The sequence below is a fragment of the Palaemon carinicauda genome, chromosome 8 (assembly GCF_036898095.1).
Source record: "Palaemon carinicauda isolate YSFRI2023 chromosome 8, ASM3689809v2, whole genome shotgun sequence".
Classification (NCBI taxonomy): Eukaryota; Metazoa; Arthropoda; class Malacostraca; order Decapoda; family Palaemonidae; genus Palaemon; species Palaemon carinicauda.
In genome coordinates, this window is record NC_090732.1 from 143,309,175 (window position 1) to 143,333,873 (window position 24,699).

The 24,699-nt window shown below is 44.5% G+C and overlaps 1 long non-coding RNA gene across 1 annotated transcript in view; it reads left to right on the forward strand.

Moving 5' to 3' along the window:
* The first annotated feature begins 264 nt into the window (after positions 1 to 264).
* LOC137646006 (uncharacterized) overlaps positions 265 to 24,699 on the forward strand; it is a 72,240-nt gene continuing 47,805 nt past the window's right edge. Inside the window, exons 1-2 of the long non-coding RNA XR_011045372.1 lie at positions 265 to 551; positions 6,910 to 7,005. This is a non-coding gene — a long non-coding RNA (uncharacterized lncRNA). The remainder of the gene's footprint in view (positions 552 to 6,909; positions 7,006 to 24,699) is intronic.

Sequence of the window (24,699 nt, forward strand, 5' to 3'; positions counted from 1 at the left end):
AGACAATCGTCTGTAAAGAGTAGTGCCTAAATCTTTATTTTTATTGTTATTATTTGCGACCTTTAATAACGTAAGTGGAAGTGTGCAATAAGACTATTTATTATCATATATAATTTTTATTAAAATAATTAACAAATTCAAATTAGGTAAATGTTATGTAATATTATATATATCAAAATTTTACTAGATTATGAATCTTTTTGTGTTACAGAAAATAGCATTTGCACTAGGTAATTATTAAACGTAGAGAACTACACCAAATGTACATAATTCTTGCTCTTGCACCGATGACATGACTTAAATTGACTTTGTCGCAAAACTTGAAACTGAGAGATCCATCATCCAAGTCTAAGTGATCTTCCAAATACTACCAGCGATTAGCAAAAACATACATTTCCGTATAAGACATTCTTTAAAATGTCTGAAGAGGTTCACATTGAAACGGACGCCCAAAGAGAGTTGACTAATTTGGATTACGACGAAAAGACGAAGAAATATGAACTTTGCGTTAAAGTGATTTGCCTTGGGGATAGTGCTGTCGGGAATTCCAAGTAAGTTTGGTTACTTTAAGTTATTTTGAATCGAGTGCATATGAACTAAAAAATAGTAGTTGTAGAATATGTTATTTAATAATAGCCTTTAGTGTTTATGTATTGCTCCTTGGTCATATGCAAGGGTTTAGTGGACATAGAGCATGTCATAGCCCATTTTGGGTATTATTTTACTGTAATACAGGGTATATGATACTATAATTTCTAGCCAACTACACGAATCATATATTTCTCCTACTCGTTATCTTGTGTTTCAAGTATTTTTTTACTATGATTATTAAGGCATACCACCCGTTTATGAGTTTTGGATAATCTCCCCATATATAGACAATTAGGCCTATGGGGATCTTAGTGGAAAACCAGGGTTTTTGGGGTGGGAGAAATACCTAATACAAGTGATTTGCAGCAATAATAATGGTCAGAAAGGCAAGATAGCCAGTTGGAAAAAAAATATGTATATGATTCATGCAAGTAGTTGGAAATTGAAATATGATTATATATAATTCGCTTCCCGTCCTCTTAATGGTGTTTGCTCCACAGTGGTTTGCTATGCTTGCAAAATTAACACATCACTGTTCCTCTTCTTGCAAGCAGTTCATGGTCATGCTGTACACGCAAGGCCCCATGGGTCATTATTTCGTGGATATTTTTTACTTTCGCATCAGCAACAATAGCTGTAGTATACTGAATGGAGAGCGTTTTCAACATAACCAGTTACTGAAATAGATGGAAATTCCACTAAATTTTGAAAAAGATTGTACTTCCCTCTTGGAGACTTAATGATGAAACTGAAGCTGAATGTGGGAAAAAAATGTCTGTTGTAGAGAAATATCCGCTAACTTGTGCCTAAATATTTGGAAGCTTTTAATTAGTTAAAAAAGGCAGGTAATGATTATGTCACACCAAAAACAGAACAGCTGGCAAAAATGAATGTAAACAACGCTTGCGCAGTAACTCTTAATCAGTCTCCCCAAAGTAAACAAGGGACTTAGAGTGAGAATTAGACTTCAGAAATAATCAACCGTTACATAAGTTGTTATGCCCCAGCCCACATTTACCTAGAAGAAAAGGCCAAACTAGCCAGCACTAATCCATTTCTTATCCTGTAGCAAATTCCAGTATCGCTAGTAGTTAAAGTATCATATATTATACATTTACTTTTGTATGTTGTCTTGATAACATTTATGGTAGGGCCATGCCTATCCCCCATCCCTGTGTGTGAAGATAGGTTGGTTCCACTGTCTATTACTTAGACAAGACACATTTTCCTCCATGAGAAGCACAGTAATTGAGATGCACAAGCACACATAATTCCATTCAAAATATCATTGGCTTAACATCAGCAAGCTTGCAGTTTTTAAATGGTTAAAGTGATTCAGAGGAGAAGACGATAAAGCAAAGAGGCCTTATCTTACCTGGTTTTGTGATTTGAATTATACTGTATAAAGTCTTTTTCAATTTTTGACATTCCTTGATCTACTAGGTTCAGTATAGCCTTTCATTTGTTTTGTGACTTGCCCTAGGCAAATATTGTACCCTTTTGTTCCTACACAAATGCAAACCTTTGTCGTATAATAGGAGTATGATTTCAGCAAAGCTGGAAAACTCCGCTGCTAAAACTATACCAAGGTGTCAGTAGTTACCAGCAGGCTGCGGGGAAGTCCCGCCCCATTACCGGCTCTCCAAGTAGCCACTTTGATTTCAACCACCCAAACTTGGCTGAATTGATTTTCTTAGCTTTTTTTTTTTTTTTTTTTTTTGTCAGTGTGTGTGTGTGAGTAATGAAGAAACCAAAAGTAGACTTGTGGACCTGCCCTGAAGATAGTGATCGTAGCTGTAGGACTTTCATGAGCAGGTCATTGGTTTATTTCCATTCCTTATACAGTATCCAAATTGGGGGGGGGGGGCATAATTGATCACAATTGCTGATAGACATGGCAGCAGCGAATCTCTCTGTCTAACAATCTCATCAGCAAGTTCAAAGGGGGAACCCTGAGCATTCCTGTACTTGACAGAAATCCCAGCTCAGCACTGACAGAGGTGTCTAAGCCTCCTTTCTTCGCTGAAGAAGCTTGCTCCTCAGAGACTTTACCAAAGTTCTCTTCAGTGGAGTTTGAAGGATCACTGGTCAAACTCCAGGGATCTCCCGTTCTTTCCTGTTCCAGTGTGGAAAGAATCTCAAGATGATCTTACCTGTTGGCTGATTGAGGAAAACCTCACCAAGCAAGTCCCACTTGACTTTCGGCCTCTAGACATGCAACCAAGCTCAGATTCACCTGTGGATCCCGGACGTGGGAGTACTTTACTGTCATGAGGCATGCTTCTCCTCTGGTGGATACACAAGGTGCCTCATACTGAGGGACCCTGGGGGAACCCGAACATAGAATAAGGCAGTAAGGTAAGGCAGCTGTGCCTTGTGCTCCTTCTCCTGAGTGGTTGTCTAGGTATCAGAAATACCTAGACTCTATGGCCTCCCATCCTGGCCAAAATCCCATTTGGGAAAAGCTGAGTATTATCCTAGTTGAACTAATCAAGAGGAGAAGTGGTCACAGGCAAGCGATGCCTCCTCCAGGTGATACCCATTACCCAAGGACCAACAGGGATCTCCCTCGTTCATAGACAATTACTGGCTGCCCGTTAGAATTTGTGGTAACCTAACTAGCCGCTCATTTCCAGGAGCCTCCATCAGTCATGACGGTTCCTCCTCAGGCCTCTTGGCCCTTGGAAGTTCCTCAGTAGGAGGGTCAACCTCTCCTCTTTCTCAGCTAAGCCCCGGGAGTGGAAGGATTTGAAGACCCTTCTGAAGAACTGGACCTTGAAAGATCTCCAGGCTACAGGTCAACAGAAGGGCGTTATTAGTTTGGTTTTGGCCACAGTGTTACCGGAGGTGCAGAACTTACCCTCTAGGTCTCAGTCCCCTACAAGGGATCCAGTTGATGAACCTGACCCACCCTGGCTCCTGTGGGTCTAAGTTCGGGTCTGGATGAGTCTCAAGACGACGTCTCAGACCATTCTGATGGAGTGCTCCCAATGGCGGCTAACCCTAAGGCCTCAGAGCAAAGAGAGCCGGACCATTCCTTCATGCAGGTCTTAGGCTGCATGAGGAAGATCAACAATCTTGGCGATCGTTTCTATTCCCCTCCGTAGGGGAAAGATATGGTCCTTGATTTCTTCTGTCAGGCCCTCAGAACCAGCAAGATCAGGATTGAGATACCCTGGTCTAAGATAGAATTTGAGTGGGGCACTCATCTCGTTTATTTCCTCCCCTGTCTGTTTGGCAGAGGAAGTATTACAAGATATTGGGTGATGATCCCTCAACTTTGTCTATAGGCCCAGCAATACTGTCTTTGACGAACAAGATCACTCTTAATAAATTCACAGCACAACCAGTGACTTTCTCGGCGGTAGAGAGTACGAACATAGACTGGGTTGCAAAGGCTTCTTTGCAAGCAGCTTTGTTGATTGACTACTAGTCTGGCTCGGTTATCTGATTGCCAGTGATAATTTGGCATCGAGATAAGTGGAAGGTGATGAAAACTTTTTGTTTTCCAGAGCAAGGGCTGCCGAGTTCCTCCCTCATAACCTAGCCAACCAGCAGATGAACTGGATTTTGAAAAGGCGTGACTGTCATCTCAAAACTTCACAGTTAGGTACCAAAGAGAGAAGTGCTCAAGTTACGAAATTCGTTGGTGGATGGTTCTTCCTTGTTTAACTCAGAAGACAATAACACAGCGGCAGATCGCTTGGGGAAGGCGAGTCATGATTTCCTCCTCCATAGGGCAGTAACATCTCGTCCATACTCTTCAGTACTCTCGTCACCAAGATCGTCTCCCATCAACCGACAAGGAAATAGGAAAGAGTCAACGGCTTTTAAGCAGTCCACCTCTAAGAAGTAAGTACTGAAGCAGCCCTTTCATAGGAAGAGTACTAGGGGAAACTGAGGTAGAGGTGGAAGATGTGGTTGCTCTTGCTAGTGGCGGCCATTTCTCCTGCCCGTTCACTGGTGGGAGGATGCCTGAAGTACAGGCAGCAGAGATGGAAGTCTCACAGTGCCGAACCTTGGACGGTCTCTGTCCTCCGTGCTTCACATCACCTCTGTGTGTTGGTAAGGCGGGCACTGGACAGTTTAGTGAAACTATCATCTAGATTTCTTCCAGGGTCAAATTGTAGTACTGTAGTAGAAAAGCTGCTAAATTTGTTGGGTTGTCCGTCAATAGACCTATTTGCTACAAACAATAAATGTAAGGTCTACTGCTCACCAATCCTGAACCTAGCAACAGCAGCTTTAGATGATTTCTTCCAACACCATTGGTAAGACCTCGATGCTTCTACTTTTCTGCTGTTTTGCCGGATTTGGAGGGTAATCAGCTGGGATTTGATTACCTAGATCTAAAGCTGGCCATGGTGGCTCAAAAATGGCCAAGAGCAGAATGGTATCCAGACCTGCTGATGCTTCTAACAGAAATTCCAAGGGAACTACTGTACCCCTATGGCTCAATTTGCTCTGCCAACCCCACTGGCAGAGGGTCCATTGTGCACTAACATCCCTGTCTCTTCATAGATGGAGACTATCCAGCATCTCCAAAAGAGAGACTTTTCACAATATTGTTCTGTACTATGTGAAAGCATCTTGTCAAAGTTAATGGTCCTAACATTAGAATAGGGTAAGAGGTGGGGTGCATGGCTCCTTTTTTCATCTCATCCTTCCCCTCTCTTGGGGTGGAGCTGTTGTCCCCTTGTTTGCTTGGTTGGACGTTTGATATAGTTAAGCTTCCACACCGAGCACTCTCCTGTCTATAATGATATAGTAGTATTTCTCCCCCTTCTCTGCAAGAGGGGAGAATGGTTTATGTGTAGGACCCATTACAGTACTTAGTATTAGCCCTACATTGACAGTACATCTCACAAGGATATAGGTTCTTCAGTGACCATCTATCCATAGACAGTAACCTAGCCTAAATTTTGAGATTCTATTTCTCAAAGTTAGAAAGTGCAGGAGTCTGTGTCCCTTGACATCACAGGATTTTAAACCAGCAATTACGGTTGTAGGGGCTTCCTCCCTCCTAATGACGAGTGTCATATTAAAGGACGAAGGTTTGTATATGTGTAGGACTATATCGCAAATTTTAAAAGTTAATTGCATTTTTCCTAAGTGTAGTAACCTGAGTCCTTTAAGTTTCACTTTGCGCTGAAACATTGCCTGTAGGGAGAGAGAGAAAAATTGCGGAATGTTGGGAGACGACGATTAATTGATTGATTTAAAGTTTTCTGGCATCCTAACATCGATAACTTGCAGAACGAACATCGACATCTGAAACCGCCACATTACCCTGTAATGGGGCGTCGCGTAAAACATAGTTCATGTCTGTAAAGAAAAGAATGTGCATAAAGCAATAGTGGTAAGTGGCTAAGCCTTGAAGGGAGAGAGGGGAGACGTCCGCTCTACAGTATACCAGCCAAAAGTATAAAGTGGCGTGGTTCATTGAACCGTAAGTAGATATAGGGGGCTGGTTAGACCCCAGCCACTCCCTACCTACCCACTGTTAGTGGTTAGGTAGGGTTGCCACCTAGCACTTAAAATCTAATGGCTGCCTTCCAGCTACGCTAGAAGTATATCCATGTTAATAGCTACAGGTTTGTATTAGTTAGGGAAAAATACAAATTATCTCCAAATTTGTCATTTTCCTAAGTGTAATAACCTTAGTTCTTCAAGTTTCACTTCCCACCTCATCCACACTGTATGCCTCAGGTGAAGGTCTAAGTGGCGTCTTGGTGGATGGTGCTTCCCCGTCACCCACAAGTAACTACTGACACAAGTTATCCAAAATATGAATAGCGGAGTTTTAGCCGAGCTTAAATCATACTCCTATTAAAGGACTCAGGGTTAGAAGAAATACAAATAACTTTATCTGTGATTTGTCATAAATGTATAAACATGAGTCTTGAGTTTCACCTCCTGGCTCAGCAACCTGCTAGCCCTAGGTGAAGATCAAAGTGTCAATTCAGTGTACTGGTTGGAAACTAAAAATTTTGACTGCCAATTTCTAGCCAAGTGGAAAACATACTCTTATTAAAGGACTCGGGTTTGTATAGTTAGGAAATATAAAAATTACTAATAAAAAAATTGGGATTTTTCTGTGTAAAATTTTATAAGCAACATAGTATAAGTAGGCAATAGTTTTTATATAATAGACTTGCTTTACATAGTAGTTTTAATATTTGCCTTTTTCCTAGTGTAAGAAGCACTACAACGAAGGCTAAAGTATGCATGACTGTTCTTTAAAGTTCTTATATTGTATTTTGAATTCTTTTTATCTCTAACAGAATGAAGATTTTGAATTCTTTTTATCTCTAACAGAATGAAGAAATAGCAGGCAAGAGATTTTTCTTTCTAGAAAAGAATGATTTTCCCATCTACTGTGTGTTTACTTCTTATGGAACTAATCTTGTAAAGGTAAGTTCATACATTTAGTACTGTATTTGAATATCTTTATGGCAAAATGGGTATTGTGTTCAGAGGCCTTGTTATACAAGAGAACTTGCAATCACCTCTTGAAAATGTTATTTTTTATAAAGCTGAATTAATTTGTGTTTTATGTGATGATTTCTTTTACACGGAACCTTTGCAATGAAACTAGCCTTTCCTTCAATCAGCACCCTTACAAGTACTATACAGAAGACCTGACTTCCAGCTGAACATGCATCTATGGAAATCTTTGTCATTAGTGTTGGTTACCTTATTTTCTTTTTGTTCCATAACTGGAATACAAACCTCTGCTATTTATTGGGGCTATTGCTTTCGGCGAAGTTGAAAGGACGAGCCATTAAAATTTATCAAGGGTTAACTACCCATCCCGCTAGTTATTGGGGGTAGCTTGCTACCCCTCCCACTCTCACACCTGTGATTGAGCTCACTTTGCTTTTGGCTCAGATGGTGAATGGTTGTTGCCGCTCTTCATCCTCACCAAATATTTGGACTGACATCAATGCTTTTTGTGATTTTTCTTTTTTCAGTCTGTGTGTGTTGACTTCTGCCGACCATGCGTACCAGCCCTGGACTTGAGGGCCACCCCTGCGGTACTTAGATATCTGCCGAGGACATTCATCCTCACACCCTTTGCCCTTTCTGTAGAGGTCAACTGTGTGATAGTGCTAATAAATGTTTGTTCCGTAACTGGAATACAAACACGCTATTTATTAGGGGTTATACTTTCGACGGAGCTGAAGTGACGAGCCATTAAAATTTAGCGAAGGTTAACTACCCACACCGCTAGTTGGCAGGGGTAGGGGAGGGGGTAACTTACTACCACTCCCGTTTACACACCTGTGATTTAGTCACTTTACTTTTGGCTCGGATCAAGAGTGGTTATTTCCTCTCTCCCTCCTCGCCTATTTTGGACTGCCATTAATTTTTTTTTTGTTCCGTAACTGACATACAAACCACGCTATTTAATAGGGGTTATTACTTTCGGCGTAACTGAAGTTACGAGCCATTAAAATTTTAACGAGGGTTTACTACCCCACCGCTAGTTAGCGGGGGTAGGGTTTAGCGTGCTAACCCCCCCCCCCCACACACACACACACACACCTGTGCTTGAGCTCTCTTTGCTTTTGGCTTGGAGCAAGAACGGTTGTTGCCTCTCCCTCCTCGCCTATTTTGGACTGCCATTAATTTTTGTCTTTTTACTTACTTTTTCTTATACAGTACTTGTAATATATATATATATATATATATATATATATATATATATATATATATATATATATATATATATATATATATATATATATATATATATATATATATATATATATATATATATATATACAGTGAACCCTCGTTTATCGCGGTAGATAGGTTCGAGACCCGGCCGCGATAGGTGAAAATCCGCGAAGTAGTGACACCATATTTACCTATTTATTTAACATGTATATTCTGACTTTTAAAACCTTCCCTTGTACGTAGTACTGTTAACAAACTACCCTTTAATGTACAGAACAATTAATGCATGTACTACAGTACCCTAAACTAAAACAGGCACAAATATTAAAGGCGATTTTATATCCTGCGTTTCCTAAACTCGCTAAAAAGCACGATAAAAAATGGCAACCAATGTTTTGTTTACGTTCATCTCTGATCATAATGAAGAAACAAACTCATTTAGTGTACACATATATGTATAGGTTAGTTTTTGCATCGATTATATTGATTATACAGTATGTTGATTTTGTTATTACCAATGTTTTACTTAATTTTTCTTAGGACTTCCAAATGAAATGTTTTTCTTTATGATGCCGCCTGAAACGACGGCGTCATAAAGTACTGTACGCTCAGTAAACAACCACGCTCAGAACAAAGAAGGCATTTAACGCGCATGATGAAAGTGATAAATAATGATATTTACAGTAAAAGCATTTACAAAATATGTTATTACAAATATAATTTACCGTATCTATATAAAATCATACAGTACTGTACAGTACATATTGTACATAGCAAAGCAGGAAAACAATTTACGAGAGAGAGAGAGAGAGAGAGAGAGAGAGAGAGAGAGAGAGAGAGAGAGAGAGAGAGAGAGAGAGAGAGAGAGAGAGATTGTTTTACGTACGTACTGTAAATGTAAATTTTAAACAAAAAAAATCAATTTATGAGAGAGAGAGAGAGAGAGAGAGAGAGAGAGAGAGAGAGAGAGAGAGAGAGAGAGAGAGAGAGAGATTGTTTTACGTACGTATATGTAAATTTTAAACAAAAAAATATGATAGGTTACAACATGTAGACTTTTAAAACCTTCCCTTTAACTTAATGCATACAGTACTAAACTATAAAACAGGCACAAATATTAAAATGTTAGAATATTAAAGTAAAAAATAAAGATTGTTACTGTACTCACCACGAAAGAAGTTCAAGAAAAACTTGAATGATGATGGCGATGAATTTGCTGCACAGTAGAAATGATGATGATGAAGCTGATGATGTCTTCTACTGTGCAGCCAATGATAGTATTTTACGTCTCTTCAGACGGAGGTGTCTTTTCCTGGGACACCTCTTCAACTTCTTCAATTTCTTCCGAAGGCGTACTAGCAGGAGGAACTGGCTCTTTTTTGCGAGGCTGGAAGAACATTGTGATCGGAAGTTGCTGCCGCTGCTTCTTTTTTCGATGTAAGAGCATCCTGTAGGGAGTCATGATGTCATCGACCTTGTTGGAGAATTGCATAGACTGAACCATATCCTCGTCCCACTCTTGTAACATTTCTTTCACCTCCTTTATATGGTTGCAGACCTTGGCAAGCCATTCTAGTGTTAAGCCTGTTTCTTTGACATTTTCTTGGGTCTCTTCCTGGGTTTCACTCTCTTCTTCGCTTGCCGATTTCGTCAGGTCTTCTAGGTCTGCGTCAGTTAGCGGCTGGGAATGGCAGTCCAACAACTCGTCGACGTCTTCAGTCGTCATGTCGCCAAACCGGTCACCTCCAATTATGGCAGCCAACTGCACAGATTTGCGTATTGCAGAGTGTTGAATTTCCGACGGAGTAAATTCCTCGTCGTCGTAAACGATCTGGGGCCACAACTTCTTCCAGCTCGCATTCACAGTTGCAGGTTTCATCTCTTGCAGTGCCTTCTGAATATTCTTCAGGCACGTGGCTATGGTGTACTGCCGCCAGTACGCCTTCAAGTTAAAATCTTCATCCTCATCATCTTGGGCAGCATCCACACACGCAACGAGGTCCTCCAAGGTATTCTTCGTGTAGAGGGCCTTGAACGCCCTGATAACCCCCTGGTCCATCGGTTGAATTAATGACGTGGTGTTGGGTGGCAGGAACTCAACCTGAACGCCCTCACGCGACAGGTCAGTTGCGTGTCCACCAGTGTTATCCATAAGGAGAAGGATCTTGAATGGCAAGCCCTTCTCTACGAGATATTCATTGACTTGCGGGATGAAACATTGGTGGAACCAGTTGGAGGTCAGCATCTTTGTAATCCATGCTTTTGGATTATGCATCCAGTACACGGGAAGGAGATTCTTATTCTTATTTTTCAAAGCGCGAGGATTTTTCAACTTATAAATAAGCCCCGGCTTTAGCAAAAATCCAGCAGCATTGCCACACATCACGAGGGTAACGCGATCCTTGAATGCTTTAAAGCCAGAGGCTTTGGCTTCCTTTTTGAACAGGAAAGTTCGCGACGGCATTCTCTTCCAAAACAAGCCGGTCTCATCCATATTAAACACTTTTTCCGGCTTGTATCCACCTTCGGCGATAATATTCTTGAACGTCTGGTTCACGTAAGTTTCAGCAGCGGTAGTGTCAGCCGAAGCAGCTTCGCCATGCAGGGAAACGCCTTTCAGGGCGAAGCGTTTCTGAAACTTCGCTAACCATCCTTTGCTGGCGGAAAAACGTTGTTTCTGAGGCTGGGAATTAGTGGATGTCCCTGGTTGAGGTTCATCTGCATCATCATCTTCTTCAGCATGGTTGCCGTCGTTGTCTTGAGGTTCCTTTGCAGGAAAATTCTCATACAAGCTCAAAGCCTTTGTTCGGATGGTGTTCGTATCCAAGGCTGTGTTCTTCTTCCGGCAGTCGGCAATCCACACTGCTAAAGCACCTTCCATGCGTACGATCGTTTTATTACGCGTTGTAACAACTCGCTTCGCTGATCTGCTAAAGGTGATTGCAGCCGTCTTTCTAATGTTCGCCTCGTCCTTCTTGATATAGTGAACGGTGGATTTATCGATTCCAAAATGGCGCGCTGCGGCCGCGTAGCTTCTACCGTCTTTCAACATATCGAGAAGCATCACCTTCTCAGCAATCGTCGTCATCCTTCGGTGGCGTTTAGGCTCACTACCAGCCTTAGTAGAAGCAGAACGCTTGGGAGGCATTGTACAGTAGGATTTACACAGAAAGTTGAACAAAAAGTTCAACTTAAAACAGTCGCACACAGCACAGATTAAAGTTCACAAACTTAAGAACGTCTACTCAGTGATACGGCGTAAGAGAAAGTGGCCGCGAACAGAGGCTGGAAGCTGGAGATGCGGGCAAAACACCAATCACAGGCTAGATAACAAAACTTGAGTTCTGATTCATCATCTATCAGCGCTTGAACCAATCACAACCCGTCTTATATGATGCGTAGGTTACCAACTCAAAGTACAAGATACCCCGCGTAAACTGTACGTACAGTATTAATAATGATAATAATACAGTAATAATAATAATAATAATAATAATAATAATAATAATAACAATAATGATTTTATTAACAACAACAACAATAATAATAATAATAACAATAATAATAATAGCTTTACGTATGCTATTTTATTCTTTTGTAGGATGTGTGTGTCTCTCTCTCTCTCTATCTCTCTCTGTCTCTCTCTCGTACGCTTATTCGAAATGTGATTTTTGCATCAAAGAATATTATTGGATGCAGTACTACGTAAGTATACATACAAAAGATTCATGGAAAAGAAGCACATCCATTACATTTGTAGTACAGTAGTAGCCATCAGCAGCCATTCTAATATGGTATGACTGCATCTGATTTGCGTTTCATGTTCGATTTAATTTTACTACGTACTGTATACAGTACTGAATTATCGTAAGATCACATTCTCTTTTCGTGTTTTATCTCTTTCTGTGCTGAATTATATATCATATGTAATGCAATGAACAATCAGTAAGAGCAGATATTACTAATTACAGTATTAATGGAATTACAGGTAACGAAATATCGTATTTGGGGTCTTCGGATATCGCGGTATTTTCTAAATTTCTGGAAAATCCGCGATATGTATATATATATGGGTTATGGAAAAAACCTGTGAAGTGGTGAATCCACGATGGTCGAACTGCGAAGTAGCGAGGGTTCACTGTATAAACATTCTTTATGTTTATGTATATATTTAGCTATAGAAAATAGTAAGTTTTCTTTTCAGTGTTTGTGCTGTGTGTGTGATGTACGACAACGACACTTGCGTAGCAAGGCCACCACAGTTCCTCTTTGTGGGGAACGACCTCTCCCTCTCGGGTCCATCGGTCTTCCCGTCGGCATATTTACGTTAACTCTTCCGCCGCAGGGGAATCATCATCGCCTGGACCCTCTTCATTCATCTATTATCTTCGCTTTTCCTCTTTTCCTACGGGAAACTTGGATTCTCAGCGAAGGGAATGTGGCCTTTTTTTAGGGTTCCTCTTCGGAGTTCCTCCCTAGGGAATTTCTGTTAAAATAAATTTGTTCCGTAACTGAAATACAAACCACGCTATTTACACGGGGGTAATTACTTCGGCGTAGCTGAATGACGAGCCATAAGAATTTTAACGAGGGTTTACTACCCCGCCGCTAGTTAGCGGGGATTAGGGAGCGGTAGCTAGCTACCCCCTCCTCACACACATACACACACACACACCGGTGAATTTTTCACTTTACTGCTCTCTCCCTCGCTTTGACTGCCATATTTGATCTGTTTTTGCTTTTTCTTTTCCAGTGTGTTTGAAGTTGGCCTCTACTGACTATGCGTACATGGCCTTGACTTCCTGGCCGCCCTTGTGGGACCTTTATGTCGGCGGTCGACACCGATCCCCACACCTTGTGTCCTCACTGTAGGGGCCAACGGTGTGATAGCGGTAATGTATGTATCGAATGTAGGGATTGGTCTACCTCCCAGTGAGAGAGGTTTGCCTGGCGCCGGAAGAAAAAGTCTAAAAGGGATCTTTCTCCTTCAGAGGCTTCTTTGAAGAGAGAAAATTCCAAGACTACTACTTCCGTAGCCCTTTCCTCCTCCGAAGCTCCCCCTCGAGCGGTCTCTTCCGAGAGGCCGGCGAGTGGTAGCATAGACCGTACTGCTGTTGACCGATCCAGGGGTGCGGAAGAGGTAGTTGCCTCCCATAGCGGGGCGGCTGCCCCTCCTCCCCCTGAGGAGGATATGAACATTGATTTACCTGTGAATAATCATGATTTGTTGCAGCTTTGGGCTTCCTTGGGGCTGCAGGGTTCGCCCTCCAGGGAAGCCCTGTTTGACATGATCAAACTTGGTGCAGCTGTCAAACAATCGCCAACTACAGCAGGGATAGATCCTCTGTATGTTGTTGACGTTGTTGTGACGGAGGCATCTCGTGGGTCTAGTCAAACCCCCGTTCCTGTTGCTGAGGTAGCTGAAGGCTTAGATTCCCCCTCCGAACACATTTCAAGGGAGGATCTAAGTCCTACGGTCTCTACTGCCGGTGATTCTTCCCCACGGGGGAGTTCACTCACAGAGACTTCTCTTTGGAGGCCCTATGATGGTCAGCCTGCTGACCCCACGGCCCCTCGTGGGCATATAAGGCAGAAGGCTCGTCCTCCTCTTCGCTGTAGAGGCCTTCCTTCCCCTCATAAGGGAGTTAGGAGGTGCCTCTTCGGCTCATCGTCACCACAATCCTCTGCGGAGGAGATGACTCGCCCTTCGCCAATCCTGCCAGCTACCACCTTAGACCTCTCCGGGGATCGTTCGCGATCCCCTTCAGATGATGGTTGTCCTTCGGGACCCTGTGACCAGTCTCCCTCCAGACCTGCTGACCTGCCGTCATCTTTTGAGGATGCTGATGCGCGTTACGCGCCACCTGATCCTGCCACTGCGTAGACACCGGGCTCTTTGGGGCTTAAGGACCTTGAGCGCAAATCTGCACCTCTTGCCCTCAAGCGCCAGGTTCAACCTGCGCGCCCTCATGCTGCTGCTGCTGCTGTTCCAGTCTTATCGCCACAGCGCTCACCTGCGCACGTGCACGCCCCTGTTCCTGTTACGCGCCAGGGTTCCCCTGCGCGCCCACAGCCTTCTGGGCCCCAGCGCCCGCCAGCAGTTCCTGATCCAGCGCGCCAGCGCCCACCTGCAACCCAGCATTCCCCGGTTCCTGCCACGTCACGCACAGTTCAAGAGGCTCCTACGTTAGCGCACAGGCGCTCACAGGTACCTCTGGACTCGCAGCGCCCGTCTGGAGTTAGGCGCGAAGCGCGCCCATCGCGCGCAGTTCCAGTTACAGCACACGCGCTCGCCAACGCGCAGTCCAGGAGATGCCTAAGCTAGCGCACTGGCGCTCACAGGCACCTCTGGACTCTCCTTCCAAACTGCGCGATCCTGCACGCGTTCCAGTCACGCGCGACGCTCTGGTTGCGCGCCAGGTTCCAGTCCCTCTCAAGGCGCCTCATGCAACAATCCAGCGCACACCCGTGCGCCCTAATAAAACCGTGGGCCCTATTAAAACCGTGCACCCTGCTCGCCCACCGCAGAAGCGCACACCAGCGCGCCCACATCCTGATGCGCGCCCACGATCCCCTGCGCGCCCAGCGCGCCCACAGGTTAATATGCCTGTTCTTTCGGATCAGCGCCCACAGGTTAATATGCCTGTTCTTTCGGATCAGCGCCCACAGGTTAATATGCCTGTTCTTTCGGATCAGCGCCCACAGGTTAATATGCCTGTTCTTTCGGATCAGCGCCCACATACGCTCCAACGCGCGGCCCCACCGTCGTGCTATCCTGACCCTGCGCTCTCGCGCCCTCGCCCGGTTCTTCCGGATACACGCCCACGCGCCACTGCCCTCTTGCGCCTGTCAATGCTGCATCAGGACACAGTCTTGGACCGTGTCTACGGCACCCAGAAACCCTCCAGGGCCAGTGCAGCTCTGCCCTGGTCTTAGGGGATGAAGAGTGCCAGGGACAAGGTCGAGGGCCAGCTCTCTGAGCTTGCCTCCTCCAGTAGATCCAGCGCCGGTAACAAGCTCCTCCCTCCTCCTCGAGTCCATCAGAGGAGGTACTTTGAGATCCTTGAGGAGTCTTGTTTGGGGCTTCCTATTCACCACTCCGTGGAAGAACTCACCGGGTGAGTCCCTCTAGAGAGAGACTCCAACCGGCACGTGTCCTACTCGGCTACTGAGATCCTAAGCCAGGAGAAGGTCGCTAAGTGTGCCATGCAGGCAACTTCGTGGCTTGACATCTGGCTGGGGTCTCTGGGCATCCTGGTGCAGTCTGAGAACCTCTCGAAAGTAAGCACTGGAGACTTTCTTGCTCTCAGGCACGCGGACCATCGAGTTTCTGGCCCACAAAGTCTCGAGCTTGTGGGCCAATACGATTCTCAAACGACGGGATGCAGTGGCTGAGAGATTTCACCAGAAGGTTCCCAGTTCGGATGATAGCAGGCTCAGACACACTTCCGTGCTCGGTAAGAGTTTGTTTGAGCGTAAGGACGTGGAGCTTACCGCTAAGAGGTGGAGGAAGTCCAACCAGTATTCCCTCATCCATAGGGCTCTGACATCGAGGCCCTATAAACCCCCAGTGGCCCAACAGCCCCGTCCGGCTAAGGACACAAAGAAGACGACAGCAGCAAAGTCGAAGGTGTCTAAGCCCTTTCCTGCCAAGAGCAGAAGGAGCAAGAAGTCCTCCAGGGGAGGCAAGAACCCTAGAGGAAACGGCTGAGGCCGTAAACGCTAGGGTTGGCAATCCCCCTGCATGTCCACCAGTGGGGGGATGCCTACAAAGTTGCGCGGCAAGGTGGCAGCAACTCGGGGCAGATACCCGAGCGATTTCCGTAATCGCTCAGGGTTATTGCGTCCTGTTCACAGCTTCTCTACCTCCTCTGACAGCGAATCCAGTGTTGTTGAGCTCTCTTGCCATGGGATCGGCAAGAGGGCAAGCCCTTTGGGCAGAAGTCCAGAACATGTTGAAGAAGGACGCTCTTCAGGAGGTTGTAGACGGGTCCCCAGGCTTCTACAGTCGACTCTTTCTTGTAAGAAAGGCGTCTGGAGGCTGGAGACCAGTCATCGGCCTCTTAACCCTGAACGTGTTTGTCAAACAGACTCCGTTCAGTATGGAGACGGCAGACACGGTCAGACTTGCTGTGAGACCGCAAGACTTCATGTGTATACTGGACCTGAAGGACGCGTACTTCCAGATCCCAGTCCATCCGTCTTCAAGGAAGTACCTAAGATTTTGCCTAGACGACAAGATCTGCCAGTTCAAGGTGCTGTGTTTCAGTCTCTCCTCAGCCCCTCAGGTGTTCTCCAGAGTGTTCACCCTGATATCTTCATGGGCTCACAGGATCGGCATCCGTCTCCTTCGTTATCTGGCGACTGGCTGATCCTAGCGGACTCGGAGGCAACCCTTCTTCGCCACCGAGAGAAGCTCCTCGAAGTTTGCCAGGATCTAGGGATCATGGTAAATCTCGAGAAGCCCTCTCTGCAGCCCTCTCAGAAACTGGTATATCTAGGCATGGTCATAGACACCAATCTCCACAAAGCCTTCCCATCAGACGACAGGATAGCAAGGCTGAGGAAGGTCGCGAGGCCTTTCCTCAATCGAGAAGAACTCCCATCCCAAACGTGGCTGCGTCTCCTCGGCCACCTCTCCTCCCTGACCCGTCTCGTTCCCAACGGTCGCCTCAGAATGAGATCTCTCCAGTGGCGACTCAAATCCCGGTGGAATCAAGGTCACGATTCCCCGGACATTTTGGTCCCTGTGGGTCTTGCGGAACGGACGGACCTCCAGTGGTGGGTGGCGGACGAGAACCTACGAACGGGAGTGGATCTTCTCGTCCTTCCCCCGGATTTGATGTTGTTCTCGGACGTATCAAAGAAAGGGTGGGGGGCCCACGTTCTGAACCACAGGACCTCAGGCTTGTGGTCAGAAACAGAAAAGTACCTTTACATAAACCTGCTAGAAATGAAGGCCGTGTTCCTGGCACTTCAGAAGTTCCACCAAGTCCTGGCGGGCCACTCTGTGGTGGTGATGAACGACAACACCACAGTGGTGGCTTATATCAACAAGCAGGGAGGTACCTTTTCAGAATAGCTATCCCATCTTGCAGTAGAGATTCTGAGATGGTCCGAAGTCCACTCGATCACACTAGCGGCTCGCTTCATTTCAGGCAAAAGGAATGTGCTCGCCGACAGTCTGAGCAGAGCAACGCAGATAGTGAGTACCGAGTGGTCTTTGGATCCTCAAGTAGCCAACAAAGTCCCGACTTTGTGGGGTTCTCCGACGGTGGATCTGTTCGCTACAGCGCTGAACTTCAAGCACCCGCTGTACTGCTCCCCGGTCCTGGACCCCAAGGCGCTCTGGCAGGATGCCTTCCAACAGCGGTGGGACAACGTCTATGTGTACGCCTTTCCCCCGTTCTGTCTGATGAGGAGGGTGCTCAACAAGACCAGAATATCGGTCAATCTTTCAATGACCCTGATAGCACCGCTATGGCATCACGCAGAATGGTTCCCGGACCTTCTGCAACTCCTCACGGAGGTTCCGAGAGAACTCCCTCCATGTCACGAGCTACTCAAACAACCACACACCAACATCTTCCACAAAGCCGTAGCTTCGCTTCGACTTCACGCCTGGAGACTATCCAGCATCTCCTCTCGGAGAGAGGAATTTCGCAACAAGTTGCGAACAGGATGTCTGGTCACCTGCGCAAGTCATCCGCAGGGGTCTACCAGGCGAAGTGGCGAGTCTTTTGTGGTTGGTGTCGTGGAAGGGGTATCTCTCGCCTCGATGCCACTATTCCAGGAATAGCGGAGTTCCTCGTGTATTTGAAGGAGGATATGCGCCTTTCAGTCTCGCAGTGAAAGGCTATTGCTCAGCCTTAGGTTCGACTCTTTCCAGGTTTCGAGTCTCCGTTCTGTAACAGATGACCCAGACCATCTCCCACTGTGCCCAGTGAGGAATCTGAGGTTGTATCTTAAAAGAACAGCTGCAGTTCGTCCCCAGGTGCAAGCCCTGTTCGTGAGCACCGGGAAGACGAAGAGGAGGGTCACCAGGAATACTATCTCAGCCTGGATTCGCAAGGTAATACATCTGGCCTTGAATCCTGACCCTTCTCCGTCACGTCGCCCTAGAGCGCATGATATCGGGGGCATAGCTACGTCCCTGGCCTTCAAGAAAAATTATTCAGTGACGCAGGTCCTTTAAGCTGGGGTGTGGAAGCGTCAGACCACCTTCACGGCCCACTACCTACAAGACGTGACACACAGGAGGCTCGATACGTTCTCTATCGGCCCTGTGGTGGCTGCACAACAGCTGGTTTAACCTCAGGCTCCTTAATGGACAAGTAGCAGAAGGTTGAGGGCATTGTTACCCGGTTTTAGTCTGTGTGAATGAAAAAATCTGTCTGGCCCTTATTCTTTTCTTCATCCTCTCCTCCCTTGGAGAAAGCAGCATCCTGGGTTCTCTGCACAGCTGACCTCAAACCACTGCAGGTAAACCATGCTCCCTTGTGTTCCTAGTATTAAGTGTAGTACTGTCATGTCCCCATACCCTGACGAGGTGGTATTGGGAGAGTCCTAGCCTAGATTTCCATCTGAAGAACTCCAGGTCAACTTCCTAGGACGAGTCATTTTTCACCTTCACACACACAGCTTATGTAGGCCGCAGCAGTTTCACAGCATGCTAGCGAGGAGCAGGGACTCCTTATTTCTTGAGTACTTACACACTCGAATATGTAGTCCCCGGGCAAGCCAAAGCCAGTATGGCAGGGACTTACCTCCCTATCTTAAGGGTTGAGTCACCCCATGTAAATAGCGTGGTTTGTATTTCAGTTACGGAACAAATGACAAATTCGTAGATAATTTGTATTTTTCCTAACTATGCAAACCTTTGCTATTTACACATATTTGCCCACCAGCCCTGTCCCCCGGGATAAGTCCTACCTCTAAGCAAAGTGAAGCATTCACCGGTTTGTGTGAGGGGGGGGATAGCTAGCTACCCCTCCCCACCCCCCGCTAACTAGCGGCGGGGTAGTAAACCCTCGTTAAAATTCTTATGGCTCGTCATTCAGCTACGCCGAAGTAATTACCCTGTGTAAATAGCTAAGGTTTGTATAGTTAGGAAAAATACAAATTATCTACGAATTTGTCATATTTAATTTTATTTTCCCAGTTAACTATGCAGTTTTTCTTCATTCGACTAGAAAGTGCCAACGAAGCAGAGCTGTCCTGTTCATGCCTGGGGATTCTGCTGTCGCTGCTGTCCCTCAGAGGACGTCGTCATGGGCGTTATCCCTTCTCTTAGAAGTTCTCCCGTGACAACATGCCAGCACTTCCGATCATCGTAGTACGCTATGGAGGTTCGCCTCCAGGGGTTGGACAACTTCCCTTCCGAGGGAGGTTTCCTCTCCAGGTGTGAGGTTTTCATCCTTCAGAGGGAGAACTCCCCATACCTTAATAAATTCATCGCCTTCGACTACTGTTGCTGCCCTGCGGCCAGACTTTTCTCCCCCTTTGCTGAGTTTCTCTTCCTTCAGTGGTGGAGCACAGTCTTGACAAGTCTCTTCTACGAATTGTTCACCTCTTTCTTTCGCGAGAGAGGCCACTCATAGAGACTTCTCTTCGGAGAATCGCTACTGCTAAGGTCAGCTTGCTGATCCACCAGCCCTAAGGGGCGTCACCACGAGTGTCTTCAGGTCTCTTCTATGAAGTGTCGCCTCTCTCATTCGCGAGAGAGACCACTCATAGAGACTCCTCTTTGGAGGATCGCTCCTCTTCGGAGAATCGTTACTGTTAAGGTCAGCTTGCTGATCCAACGGCCCTAAGGGGCATCACCACGAGTGTCTTTAAGTCTCTTCTACGAAGGGCACCTCTCTCGTTCGTGGGAGAGGTCTCTCACAGAGACTCCGCCTTGGAGGATCAAGCAGAACTTCCAGTGACCTCTACCTTGTGCTGCAACGTGGTCCTTTGGACTTCGGTGCTGGACTCTAACACAGACCTTTTACGTTCCCATCGGTGGATGCTGGCCCTTCCAAAGGGCACATCCCAGTTCCTGATCGTCTTGCCAGCTGACCTACCTATCTACCAGCGCAACCTTGCGCTGCAACAAAGGACTTCGGTCCTGGACTCTAAAGCAGACCTGCTTACGGTCCTCATTGGGGGATGCCCGCCCTTTTTTAAGGACACATCCCAGTTCCTGATCGTCTTACCAGCTGACCCTTCAATATGCACGCAAGCGCCGACTATCTTCTTACGCGCGCAAGCGCCGACGATCTTCTTACTCGCGTAAGTGCCGACGTTCGTCTGCACGCAGGTACCGATGGTTTCCCGCGCGCACGCTCGCCGATCTTCTTACGCGCGCAAGCGCCGACGATCTTCTTACGCTCACAAGCGCCGACGATCTTCTTACACGCGCAAGTGCCGACGATCTTCTTACACACGCAAGCGCAGTCGATCTTCTTACGTGCGCAAGCGCCAAGGCACATACATTATGATCTTCAAAGCTCAGCTGCCAACGGAAGATCCCTTGTCTTTCTATAGGTCGGGTGATATAAAACGAACGATCGGCAACTTCGGCAGCAACCAAAACCATCTGTAGTTGATGGTGTTCCAAAGACGTAACACATAATTCTTACCGGCAGCTTCCTATTCTGCCAGAACGCGATCTTTGTGAGTTAAGTGAAATCCTTCTCCCAGTCATCAACTCATTTCCTCTTACTCCTATTGACGCGCAATTCCTTGGTTAGATTTCGCCAGCCACATACAGATCATGTGAGGTGTTGCAGGCTACGTTTGAAAAAAACGAAGATCAGGTCTTTTGAAGCTCGGGGAGGAGTTGTTCAGGACTGCTCCTGGAAATTTCAGTTCTGGAGTCGTTCAGAAATCCATGTTAAGTATACGGCTATGTCCTTTGAAGACTTGGAAATTCGGGAAAGTTTTCCTCCGAAACCATTATGATATTCCGTTCTGGAGGCATTCAGAATTCCATGCTAAGTCTATGGCTATTTTTTCTGAAGCCATTTGGAAATCCGGGAAAGCTTTCTTCCGATACCGTTCTGAGATTCCGTTCTGGAGGCATTCAGAATTCCATGCTAAGTCTATGGTTATTTCTTCTGATGCCATTTGGAAATCCGAGAAGATTTTCTTCCGAATTCTTTTAGGACTCGCGAAAAATTCCATTCTTGCTCTATGGTCTTCCATTCGTACGGGTGTGGACGTTTGTTTCAGTGCTCTGTATCGAATCTGGCTTTAAACGGAATCATTGTGTATCTCGTTGTTTGTACAATGAAAAATCTCTTTGTGGGTGTTTGCTAGTGTTGATATTAGTGAAATATAGTGCTAAAAATCAGTGGTTTCCTTGTATGTGAGGTCTGTAGTGAAAGGCCTGACCCAGCATTTTTGCGTTGGGGTGGGGCTACTTGAAAAGTTCATTGAAATAATGATTCAATATGTCTTTCCTTAGAAAACGAAAAGGAAGACGTAATCCCGTGAATGATCTCGGTCTATTTATGAATGAAATTGACGAGGTACTCACAGGAAGGGAGGAAAGTATAATGGCAGCTGCTTATGAAGAATGTGATGACGGAGGCAATCGTGGCATGTGTGGGCACTGTGAGTCCTATGTCGATGATGGGATGCAATGCGATCAATGCCGAAGATGGTACCATGATGAAAAAGCTTGCTCTAATTTAAAGGATGGTTCAAGTACTCTTTTAAAAAGCAGGAACATCATTTATAAATGTCCAAAATGTGTTGAGTCTGCATGTGTTGATGACATAACGAGACTAAGCATCATCATAGAGGAGATGAAGGTAAATGTACAACAACAGATGTCTGGTTTTATGGATATGATAACTGCTCAATACATGGATATGCGTCAAGAAATTGTCGAGCTGAAAGAGAAACTTATGGAATACGAAAAAGAGAATGTGACCAAGACTACATATGCAAGTAAGTTGAAATCAAGAAACACTTTGGTTATAAAATCTACGGAGGAAAATAAGAAGGCTTCAGATATCAAGAAAACTATCATGAAGAAGATAACCACGAATGTCGAACAGGTCAAAACCTCTAAACAAGGCCACTTGGTAGTTAATTTTGCGGATAAAACTGGGTTAGAAAAGGCTAAAAATGACTTAGAAGAGGTCAAGAATGACATTAAGGTAGAAGTAGATAAAAAGGATCTACTTAAACCGAAGATCAAGGTCTGCAATATTGATGAAAATGAAGATGATATAATTGCCAGTATAATGGAGAAGAATGAATGGTTGAATGATATATGTGAAAATGAAGAAGACTTTAAATTGATCAGGAAGTTTAAATCAAGACAAAGCGGTAAATTACACGTCATTATAAAGTGTAGTCCAACTATCAGGAAAGTCTTCCGTAAAAGAGATGATAGAGTATATACCACGCTTGGAGGATGCTGTAAAATCTATGATTCCTACAATGTATTTCAGTGTTATAAATGCCAAGAATTTGGTCATACTGCTGAAAATTGTAGCAAGACTCAGGTATGTGCCAAGTGTAGCCAGGATCATCGAACCACGGATTGTAATGTAAATACGTTAAAGTGTCATAACTGCACAATGAGGAATTACAATGATACGAATCATAGGACATATGATGATAACTGTAAGGTATACAAGGAGGAGCTTACCAGGATAAAAAATAGAACCGATCATGGAGTCTAGCCCATTGGTTAAGTGTGGTCTGATAAATATTCAATCGGTGGGGAATAAAACCTTAGAGATTAGAAATCTTATTAACGAGATGGAATTAGATTTATGCTTATTAACGGAAACTTGGTTGAAGGGAAATATTAGTGATAACTCAAAGATTCAGGAGATGACGCCGTGTACTCATGATTTCTATCACGTACCAAGAAAGGACAAAACTGTAGGAGGAGTGGGTGTCTTTGTGTCAAAAACTTTCTCTAGGGTTTCTATCATGAATGAAATGGTATTTGAAACGTTTGAATATATCTGTTTAAAACTGACAAGAAACAATAAGGTATTGAATATAATATCATTATATAGACCACCAGCGAGTAATATGACTAAATTCATTGAAGAATTTAGTATTCTTGTGGGTGTGGTGGACGGTACTAAAAATACATTAATTGGTGGAGACTTCAACTGTTGGGTAGATGATGAAAATGATAATAAGGCTAAAGAACTCAAGGAAGTATTTGAGATGTTTAATTTAATAAACAGTGTTTTGGTATCAACGTCAGTAGGTGGTCATACACTCGACTTGGTCATATGTGGAAAAGACTCAGACCTAATAAAAAACCTTGAAGTGGAACCAGACTTTGAGATCTCAAAAACACATAAACTCATCACCTTTAATGTTAATATAAATTGCACCAGAGTATTGAAAAAATGGATCACATATAGGGAACGGGAAAATTTTGATGCTGAGAATTTTATTGAAGCTAGTGTAGCGCAAATGTCTTGTGTGAACACACAATGTGAACATATGGTAGACATAGAATGTGTTGGTTGCTATACCAAGAAATACAACGACAATTTTGGAAAAATGTACGATACCATGTGTCCCATAAAGAACAAACAAATAGTGGTACGCGAAAATGTTAGATGGTATAATAGTGAACTATTAAAGGCAAAAAGACACAGACGTAAGATGGAAGGTAGATGGAAAAGAGCCAAATCCTTACAAGCCAGAAATCTATATAATAAGGCCAGAAATGACTATAACATCCTGTTAGAAAAAACAAAAAGAAAATTCTACAACGGCGAATGTAAAAAAACTAATAACATGAAGGACTTTCATAAAAACCTTGATGATTTGATGGGATTAAAGAAAAAATATGTCTTGCCTGACAATGTTTGTGCAGAGAGTTTTGCTATATTCTTTAGTGAAAAAATTGATAAAATCTATAGAGGCTTCCCCCAAAATCACTTGGAGGGACAGTCAGCTATGCCAGTGAAAGAGGGAAAGAAGTTAATAAAATTTAGGGAGATAAATATGTGCAACTTGTTAAAGGTTATGAGAGAGATGAAGAATACATATTGTGGAAACGACCCTTTCCCAAACAGTTCAATAAGTGAAGCTCCAAACAAACAAGTCGTATATAATATTTACCTGAACATAATTAACCTAAGTATATCGCAATCCTGTTTTCCTAGCTGTGAAAAAACTGCGTTGATCAAACCAATTTACAAAGGGAAAGGAGATGTAAACGAGCTAAATTCATATAGGCCCATTTCAAATTTATCCTACATGTCAAAGCTTATTGAAAAAGTCATAAGTGAGCAATTGTGGGCGCATATTGACGAGTTACAGGTATTCCCGGAAAATCAATCGGCCTACAGAGCTAATCATTCTACAGAAACTACTTTGTGCTCAATAATGAATGATATGATAGGTCTTCTTGATGGGGGAAAGTGTGGAATTTTAATTATGTTAGATCTT